Source organism: Thamnophis elegans, chromosome Z (genome assembly GCF_009769535.1).
Source record: "Thamnophis elegans isolate rThaEle1 chromosome Z, rThaEle1.pri, whole genome shotgun sequence".
Classification (NCBI taxonomy): domain Eukaryota; kingdom Metazoa; phylum Chordata; class Lepidosauria; order Squamata; family Colubridae; genus Thamnophis; species Thamnophis elegans.
The window spans coordinates 118,087,675-118,098,854 of record NC_045558.1 but is presented as its reverse complement, the minus strand read 5'-3'; positions in this window follow the sequence as shown (position 1 = coordinate 118,098,854).

Sequence of the window (11,180 nt, the reverse complement as noted above, 5' to 3'; positions counted from 1 at the left end):
TTATCTCCATTGGTCAAACGCAATGCTTATCAAGGAGTAAGATACGCCTTCCAGAGCTCATTGGGTAATTCAATGAATTTGGACAAATCATCCTCTTTCTTCAGTTCCTGTGGGCGTTCCCCCACTCTTGTTGATCAAAGAGACGCGTTCTCCTAAGCCTGACATAGTAATAGTTTTGAAGGTGGGAGATCCACTGACCGAGACTCCCTGCCCTTTCTGTAGATCCCGCCATTTGAAATCTCCCGCCATACTGCCGCCTTTCTCTATTGGTTCGACAAATCTATCCAAGTCCCTTATCATTTAGCAAGTTTACTGGTCAACTCAGCTGTCTGTCACTGAGCACACGATTTGTTTCGGCTTACAAAGCTACGCCTGTTATGAACAGGAAGCCACTAAAACAGAAAGCTTAGATTTGTCCATTAGATTACTTCAAACTTTTTTGAAATACTGAAAGTGGGTGGAAGCCTCACCCTTTCAAACCTTAGCCTTTTCGAAATCCAGTTTTAATTCATCAATCTTGCAGAAAAGTTACGATAAATGCTGGCGGATAGAAAACCACCAGGAACTTACTTGCTGGAATTGGGAGAAGATGAAAAAAGAAGAAAATAAACCACCTACGTACTGTTTGCAAGAAAACTACATAGACGTGCAATGATGTCGCTACAATATAAAGGGTTGTTTTGGAACAGCTTTTATCTGATAGGTATAGCAATTGGTGGGACATGTTGGCTCAGTGGCTGTGTGACATGATCTTAACTTGTCCCAGCTTCTGCCAATCTAGAAGTTCAAAAACATGTAAAAAATGCAAGTAAAAAAACAGGAACCACCTTTTTATAGGGTTTCCTGCCTTAGCAAGGGGTTGGACTAGAAGACCTCCAAGGTTCCTTCCACTTCTGTTATTCTAAACTAGGGGTGTCAAATTGGATGGGGTTGCAGGCCACATCAGGAGTTTGTTTGCCCTGAGGTGGGGGACATGTGGGGCATGGCCTGATTATCGCAGCCTGCTGGAGGGGCATGGTTGGAACCAGGGCAGCAGGGGCTGATCCCTTGCTGTCTCCAAGGTGACTGTGGCGTATTGCGAACCGGATCTGGCCCAGAGGCTGTGACACATCTGTTCTAAACTGCCATATTTCACCATATTTACAAATGATTCAAATGATAGAAAATATGATTTACCCAATCTGTGGGCAGCACAAAAATAGATCAGTAGCAAACATGTTAAAAACAAAGTATCAAGATGCAGAAGGACTTAGAACAAGTTAGAACAACAGGCAGAAAGTGCCAAGTTTTTCATTTGGTAACTAAAATAAATTAAAGACATGAGGATAGGGGGAAGAAGACTATATGAGATACGAGCACTTGGGAAATGGATCTGGGTGTATCAGCATAAGCCATAGCTGCAAAAAAAGGAAGGAAGGAAGGAAGGAAGGTACAGTCCACAACTACCAATTTATGTCAAACTAGCATTTATTTAACAATTATCATTGTTAAAGCTACCTAACTCAACAAGAGACTTTGGGCAATGAAAAAAAAACAAATAAAATAAAAATAATTATAACAAAAATTAAATAGAAAAATTAAAATTCATAATAGCCAATAACTCAGTCCACAATGCCAATAGAGCCAGGAAATGGATGCTTTCATACATTCGGGGCCCCAATTCTAGACACTCTTCTCAGATATAACTAAAATATTGGATCCAATTGTGGTGACCACATCTTAGGAAGGACATTGGCCAACAATTAGGGGTTAAACTCAAAAGACCTTGAAGGTCCCTTCCAACCTTATAATTCTGCAATAATTCTAGGAGCCTGTTCAGTAAACAGCAGCCTTATCATCCACTTACCATGGAGAAGCAGAACTTGTGGAAAAAGGTGACAGCTGCCTTCAAGCATCTTAAAAAAGTGTCAGGTTGAATGTGAGGCAGCAGGGTCTTGAGGTGGGGGACGGAAACATTTTTAAAAATGGAGATGACAGCCATGGTCCCTATGAAGCAAAATTCTTCATAGTTGTTGCAGATCAAGAAACAATGGACTTAGATCAATATTTCTCACTCAGCAACTTCAAAATGTATGGCCTTCAGATCCCAGAATTCCCCAAGCTGGTTGGGGAATTCTGGGAACTGAAGTCTATCTATAAAATATAAAATGTTTATTTATCAAATCTATTGGTCACCCATCTTACCTCAGGGGAACTCTGAGCACCTTACAATCATACTATCTTTAATGTTGTTGAGGTTAAGAAACATCGACTTGAATGATAGTACAAAAAGAAATTTTAAATGGAATGTCAGAAAAATAATGCTAGCTTCAAAGAGCCATTCTACAGCGGAACACGAAGTCTTGGGAGTGTTAGGGTTTCTTTTGCTGGGAGTGTTTAAACCCAAGGGGGATTCAACCTTGGCAACTTTGAGACCTGTGGACAAGGCTGGCTGGGGAATTCTGGGAGTTGAAGTCCACAGGTCTCAAAAGTTGCCAAGATTGGACACCTGTTTAAACAAAGACTGGATGGTTATCTTTGGAAATGCTGCAGCAGTAGATTCCTGTAAGTGGGCAGGGAGCAAGACAACACACTCTCTTTATACATGTACATATATAATCTTTATGAGCGTGTGTGTATGTGTATGTGTGTGTGTGTATGTATGTATATATATATAATCTCCCTCCACATATCTCATGAAACATAGAATCCTATTCTATGCCAACTAGGTGGGGACTGTAGGAAGTTAAAACCCACCCCTCCCCTAGAAAAATAAAATATCCTGGGAAATATTGAAATGGCAGAATATTATATTTCCCTCTATAAGGAATGGAGAAACATATTTTTAGGCAGGAAACATAATAGCCCCCACCTTTGTCAATAGGCCATTAAAGGCCTGTGTCAGTCTATTCTACATAACAATGGTAGAATTAGCCTTCTACAGAAACTCACAAGACACCTGGTAAAATTACATCAGCCAGCAAGCCAACCAACCAAACCTGGACTCAAAGCACAGCCTACAGAGTTGCCTCTGGATGGCCCCATGGGAGTCTGACAACCAATCAGAATACAAGATCGAAGGTCAGAGAGGACATAAAACCAGGGTCTTTCAGCATCTCAGCCTATTTTCTTCTTCACCCAACATCTTGAAGCATGTGATCCCCCTGCTCAGAAACTCAAGCTATGTGATCCTGTTCGTTATTAAACCATCTTTCTAAGCAGCCTCCATTTTTTTCCAGTATGTTTTTCCCCACTTGGAATTGAATCTAGAAGGACATTTCTTCCAATAGGTCAAAATGGAAGAATGAACAGAGATAGCAGTTAGACTAATATACATAGGGCTTTCAGCCCTCTCTAAGTGGGTTTACAAAGTCAGCATATTGCCCCCACAGTCTGGGTCCTCATTTCACCCACCTCGGAAGGATGGAAGGCTGAGTCAACCTTGAGCTGGATTAGAACCGCTGAACTGCAGATAACAGTCAGCTGAAGTGGCCTGCAGTACTGCACCCTAACCACTGCGCCACCTCGGCTCTTCAAAGAAGAGAGAGAGAAAACAGAGAGAGAGAGAATTATACTGGAGTTGGCCCTTGGAATAGCTTGGATAATGACCTTGCATTTCCTTTGCAAGAAAAACTTTAAGATGAATAGACTTCAACTCCCAGAATCCCCCAGTACCACCTCTCATTTTAAAGTCGCTAAGGTTGAGAAACACTGTCTGAGACCAATCAATCAAATAAAAGAAGCAAGGGGACTATAGTTCACTGTAAGGAGGTTGCGGAAGAAAAGGGCCAAATGTTATGATCTGAAAAACAATCTCCAGCTTCGGGACCCTGACAAACATAGTAAATAGCTGCCATTGGTCACAAGGTCAAGGATAAACAGAGGTGGATAAGCAGCTGGATTTAGGCCTCATCCAAGCACTCAATGGTTCTAGCTCAATTATAGCCTAAAGATTCAGTAAAGCGGAGACTTCAAATAAAGATTAAAGCATGCATTATTATTATTTGCTTAACATATAGTTAACTTGAATTGATACTAAGGTTTAAACATTGTAAAAGAAAGTGGTGAAAGTTGGCTAGGGCATAGATTCAGGGATTGACACACTTATCAAATAACAAAACCCAAAACATTTCCCCTCTTTGAATGTATGCAATAATGAGAAAAGTGCTTAAAAATTCTGTTCACTCCCTCTCTGTTTTTATTTTATTTTAAATATATAAACAAATGATTTTTTATTTGTTTACACCCAAAAGCTTCCCATCTGTGAAATATTTTTGGAATGGCAGTCAAAACCCTGTAGTTGAAAGACAAGCTTCTGATTGCCTGCCATTCAACAAACAGTGCCTCTTTTCTTCGACAAGTGCCGGTTTTTTTCTACACAAAGCTGGTGAAACCAATTTACCTCAGAGTTATACCTCACCTCAATCCCAGCTCTCTTTATGATGTCCGCCAAATGAACTTTTTCCCTCTGAAAAATTTCCTATAGACTTAAGCAGCCAGGCAGATATTTGGAAGCAAGGAAAGTATAATGACACACTGCTGTCAGTTTTACTGCAGGCCTGAGACCTGTTTTATGATAAAGCGAGGAGATTTGACAAAAGAATGTTTTTGTTCCTGAGGGGTCATGAAATGGATGATGTTGCTGGAATGACTGGAATGAGAGAAGCCACTGGAGTTCCCTAGCCTTCCAGCTTAGAACAAAAGGCAATTATGTGCCTGTGTTTGAAGTGTATGTATGAAAGAGAAAGAAACACAATCTCCAGATGTGCTTAATTACAACTCTACAACTGCTTTCATTCCTAGCAAGTTTAGGCGCCACCCGATTCCCAACTAACTTTGGGAGGTTACAATACATTGAACAATAAAAACACAATGCAAAACAAAAGATAGGATCTATACATATACAAAAACAGTGAGAGGCTCCATCTACCCTAATCCAAAACCTGAGAATAAAACAAGAGTTTATAGAGAATATAGTCCAACTAATTTTGAAGAGGCTCAGATTGAGGAGGTGAGTCACTGCAAAGAAGCATTGGTGAAACGGAACAGAGCCAAGAGCCACGATGGAAATGTACAATTACAGAAGCTTTGCTCCCTGGGGCAAAGGACAAATGCATTTCTTACATTTCTTACAATATTTTTCTTTTAATTTGTCTCTTACTCTATGAATAAAAAATAATATTTTTTTAAAAAAGATTGCTATTTGAAAATAAAGTGTGTACAGCATGCAGGGCCCTTCTGGTCTTTAAGAGAAGCCAAATTCTGCTGCCATTCAAACTAGATTTTCTTGCTTTTCCAAACAGAAGCCTCAGAGCAAACCCACAAAGCAGATTCTCTGGGCCATTTGCCACCTCCACGCGCCATCTAGTGGCCAATGACGGAAAGGCTGGTGAGGACCATTCCTCTTGGCAGCGAACCAATGAGAGATGCCGTGGGGAGGGCAGAGAGAGACCCTGATTTGAAAGGTTTAAAAGCTTTCCGGTGGGGCAGCTAGGCACTTATGCTGGTGGGGATCCTTTGTGCAGCCAAGCTGGCCCTCACTCAAGAAGACCTTGGCAGAGGCAGCCTTTCCTTTTCCCAGAGTCCCAGGAACAGGAGGGTAAATGTTTCTCAAAAATGTGTTTCTTTCAGTTAATAACATCAACCACAACTACAGTAAAGTAGTGTCCCATGTCACTTCCTTGGGAAGCATGTGGAGCTGGGTTGTGATGGCTCATAGTGCTATATGCAGACTTTCTGAGTGCACTCTACTGGGAACAAACTTTATTGAACGTAATGGCATATATGTGCATTTTTAATTGAACATGTGCTCAATTAAAGCTATATGTAGCTACAGGATCTACAAAAAAATTCAGGAAATTCTCTAATGTGATCTATTAAGGTTATTCATTAAACTGATATATTTTTGCCCCCTAAAAAGCAACAATCTTTGAAGTAATTTTACTTTCGTTTACCAAAAAGAAATAATAAACATTTGAAACGTACACATTTTGTAATGTTGTGATGTGACAGTAGAAATGATGGGGTTCAAATGCCATCAGTTGTTCCTATGTTTCAGGAACTACTTGATTTTCCTTTCAGGTACTTGAAGCCTGGTAAGATATTTTTACGACTTGTAATTTCGGTGCAATAAATATTTATTGCCGATGCAACATTTGTCTTTGGCTTTGTTGCCCCATAATGGTAAAACATTGCAGGAATTCGGTATGTTACTAAATAAGCCCAAACACTTGCCTCTCCCAAAATTTTCTTGGGTTTGGTGACTTTTAACTGAATCCAAATGAGAAAATCAGAAACAATTGATTTCATATATGTTGCCATAATGTAGTTTGCTTAGTTTTTGCTTTGTTTGATGTATGTATTTAGCAACTATAGATTATTAAATATTGAATAATGGATACAATTCACAGTATTAAAGCTTTGAACAAAATAGATAAATTCCTATATATGCCAGATAACAATCTTGTGCTATTTTCCCATTTTAGGAGCATTGTAGTCAAATCTCGAGTTCATAAGTTGGAAGAAGGCTAAGATATCTTTACAATAACTTTGTGATTACATTTTCAATCATTTTCAAGCAAAACCCAAAAGAGTGTAATGTGCAAAGTCCCAATAACAGGACAGATCCAGATTTCTTTCCGGTACTTTGAAGTATAGGATTATAAAAATTAAAGGAACTAGTTTTGTCACATGGTTTATGCACTAGGCAATGGTGAGTTCTAGTCCTACCTTAGACATGAAAACCAACTAGGTGACTTTAGATCTCTCTCTCAGCTGAACCCATCTTACAGGAGTTTTACGTGTGTGTTTGTGTATGTTCAAAACAAGAGAAAAAATCTATATGAGGTATATTCATCACATTGAGTTATTGACAAAAGTAATAAAGGCTGGATATAAATAAATCAGTAGGCTGTTTAGGTTTGTTCACAATCTTCACAAAAAGGATTGAATTGGAAGGAATGGAAGCAGGTTAAGGAATAGAAAGGCAGTTCAAAAGCCCATATAGTTTGCCTTTATTTTTACACTTTGCTTTCAACTGCTCTAGGGGAAATCCATATCCTGTTTGCAGGCTTTGACAGTCCTGCTTTGTTAGGGTCACCTTAACATGCCCTTCAGCAATTTGGGCGAAGCTAAAGTCCCCCACCCCTCTTTCGGTCGCTTTGTCTTTCTTTTTTAAAAAACAAAACAAACCGTTTTAGGAATTATTTCCTAAATTTGTCCTTATTTCCCTCTTAGTACAAGTAGTTAGTGCCATTCTGGCTAGCTAAACAAAGAAATGCTCAAAGCAAAAACAGATAGCCATACTTAAAAGTTAACCTGGCTTACTTCAGAACATTTTCCAGGCTGAGGCTTGAGTATATTCACCCTGTAGAAGTTCACCAACTTAAATGACCAAGTTGCAAACCTGTTTGTTTATCAGGCCATAAACATGTGCCTCTTGTCTTTTAATCTCCGGTCAGGTCTCTTCTGTGGGAGATGAGAAAAAAAGCTCAGGACTTCATGGAGGTAGGTGTTGACCAAAACAACATTCTAAGAAAAGATAGGCGGAGAGCTTCAAAGACAGCTTCAGCTCTGAGTCCTGCCTGTAGGTCATAAAATGGACAGCACAACCCTGTGGTTATCCTTAAAAGAAGCTTCAGCCTTGCGTCATCCAAGGACTCTGCCCATAGGTCATAAAATGAAGAGGGCAACCCAGTGGTCATCCTCAAAGGAAGCTTCAATCCTGGGTCCTTGAAAGGTCCTGCCCGTAGGTCATAAAATAAAGAGGGCAACCCAGTCAAGCACGTAGACCCATTTGATCTTAATAAAGATAGTACCTGTTGTAATATAGATGCCTATCAATGCCTATCAATCATCTAATTATCTTAGAGCAGGAGGAAAGGGTGCTCAGTCCATAAAAGGGCAAGTATCTGTTTTAAAAAGTCTGAGCACCAAAAAATTGAGGCCTTTGAATCCTGGTGCTGGAGAAGATTCCTGCGAGTCCCTTGGACTGCAAGTCAATCAAAACAGTTAGTCCTAGACGAGACCAACCCTGACTGCTCTTTAGAAGGCCAGATCCCGAAGATAAAACTCAAATACTTTGTCCACCTAATGAGAAGGAAGGACTCACTGGAGAAGAGCCTGATGCTGGGAAAGATTGAGGGCAGAAGAAGACAAGAGAATGAGGTGGCTGGGTGGAGTCACTGAAGCAGTCGGCATGAGCTTAAATGAACTCCAGAGGATGGTAGAGGACAATGTTCTGACCTAGGCTTCCCGAGAAAGCATAAATCACAATCTTAATGCCCAAAACCCTCTTTTATTTATACAGCTGTGAATTATGGTCATTCCCAGTCCACAAGGCTTCACAAACAATCTGTGAAGATTCTGACAGATGTCTGCTTGAGTTGATAAACACCCACCTTATCTCCCTTGAAATGCTGCCAGAGACCTAATTGCCAAATGCAGAGCAAGGCCAAATTTAGCAGAGAGTCGAACAGAACTTTTCAAAGCATGAACCGACCAGATGAATTAATTGCTTCCTGCAAAAGTTCACATCCCGTTCACTCCTCTTTTATTTCTTATGGGAGGGGCCAATCATCTCCAGACCTTACTCCCAAGTCAACCCTGTTTTCTTAATTGTTCTTGCCTTTTGGCAGCCCTGCACATGTAACATTGGGAACAGGCTTCCGCAGTTCTTCTGCCTTGCTGATGTCAGACTCTGGAGACTCCGGAGGCAGCAAATAACTGCCAGATGGCCTTGGGCCCCACTCTGCCTCCGACACAGAGCCCTCATCCGAGCCTTTCCCAGACTCCAGGACTGACCCATATTCCTCCCCAGCCTCTTCACTGTCCAACTCTGCTGCCAGCTTCTCAGGCCACCGGTGGACCACAACAGACAGGAAGGCCTGGAGGAACATTGTCCATGGGGTCACAATGGGTCAGACATGACTTCGCAACTAACAACAACAATCTCTTTAATTATAGGTAAATCTAGGTCTCCAGTGTGATGATGCCATTTGGCTTAGATAACAATTTAGAGCAGGTAGCTTCTCTACGCAGGAAGGACAACTTAGAATAGCAACGGGTGGTCACCAAGGAGAATGATCCAATTTTCTTGTATGCTCTAAGCCACAGGAAGGTCATTTTTATATCCAAGGGGCAGGCACTAGATTTAGGAGTAGGCACTAAATTTAGATTATTACAGTCAAAACAGAGGAGGTGTCATGAGCCTCCAGGGTACTGCTTCCTAATTTCACTGATCAATTTTGGGGAGGAATTTCAAGTACTGGTTTGATTTTTCTGTATTCTTTTTCAAATTATGTCATTGATTACAGTATTATTATTTTTAACTTCAGAACACTGCAGAAAACGAATGTTCAATGTGGGTTGATCAGATAATCTCCAAGTGCTGCAAAAAACCTGGGAGGCATCATGGGCACAGAATCTCAGATCTCCAATCCTGCCCTACACAGTCAGAATACAATGGGAAGTGGACTTCTTGTTTGTCAGGCATACACGAACAATCAGATCTCCACCCAAAGAGTCCAATTAGCTTTTTTATAACACAGGAATCTTCTCAAACTGGCAGTTAGCACCTGGGCCAAACTAGATAAGGCTCAATGGCATTGGGAGGAGGGGGGGTTCAGAATTTGCTCTCTTGTGTCCACGTAGAGATTACAGACTAAGTCCCTGCTTGACTCCTCCCCCTGGCTCCTCCCGTTATGCAGGTTCGCAGATGAAGCAAACTTCCTCCTTACCTTTTTATATAGAGTTGTGGAGAAAATAGGACAAGATAGGAATGTTGAATATGTTTTCCACTTTGAGTTATTTGCAAAAATAATAAAGGTGGGATGCGGATAATTAAAAAACTAAATAATTAAAAGATAAAATAAAAATGGATGGGGATTCTGAACATAGCTATTGTAATACATCTAAAGGACAGGACATTTGGGAAGCAGGCTGCTTGTATCAAAATATTTCCAATGTCCCATATTTTGCAACATGATTTAAGCATCAGCTGGTTACAATGAGTAAGCCACTGATTTCAAATCAAAATTCAGTTCATGTATTAAAACATGCCATTGTAAATTTTGAAGCAAGATTTGAGTTAAAAAATGAAAAAAAAATATTACTAGAGGAGTCTTTAATTATTTTTCTCTTTTTAAATTTCAAGTACCGATCTAATTAGGATCAGAGAGCAGACTTTTAATGGGGGAAGTTCTTTTTTTTTTCATTAAGCGATGACTGAAAATTGAGAAGTTAATGGAAGCATTGAGGTTGCCATCTGGTGATAATAGGTGAAATCCCAATTTTAAAAAAAGGAATAGTTTTATTTTGTTCAGCTTTTATTTCTGCATTTTTTGCAAAAGACCCTCAGGTGTTTTAGCTCATGCTCTGCCAAACTATACCTATCTTTCCCAACCAGGCTGACCATGTAGCTCCCTAAAGGAGTCGTTAAAGTAAATGCATCAACTTCTTTCAGGCTTCCATAAAATCCTGAAATAACACAGCTGCTTGAATGAAAAGCAAAGAGGCACTGGTGTGCTCATGCAGACTCCAAAGCACCCTTTTGAATCATTTTGAAAGCGTACATGGGGCTATAGAAAATGCCAGAGAACTTGCTGCAAATGCATTCATGTTGTTCAAAGAGGCAGCTTTCTGGGACCGGATTTTTCCAACAGAAATGTGTAAGGGGGCAGAGGAATCCCCAGGAGTCCTGCTTCAGCCCCATCCCCCATCACCATGATAGATAATGATGAGCACGTTCAAGGGATTCTCCACTGAGCCCACTTCCCCATTCATTTTTTTTATTTCTGCTTCCTAAAACCGCACCGGTTATATGGGGAAGTTTGGTAGGGCAGCCTATAGGCAGATGTTCCTCCACCCCAATAATGACTTTTAGTGGTAACATTTACCATCTCATATATTATGGAGGAAGAACTGGAGAGGTTTGTTAATGTAATTTAACTAGCTGAAAACAGAATTAAATCACGGTCCTTTTTTATTTCACCTTCATTATTTTTATAAATAACTCAAGGCAGAGAAAATATATAATACTCATATTTTGCACACAACAGCAATAATCCTGTGAGATGTGTTGCACTGAGAGAGAATGGCTGGCCCAACGTCGCCTAACTGGCTTTCAAACCTAAGGCAGGACTAGAACTCACAGACTTCTGGTGATTGGCCCAAAGTCTCCCAGCTGGATTTCAAATGTAAGG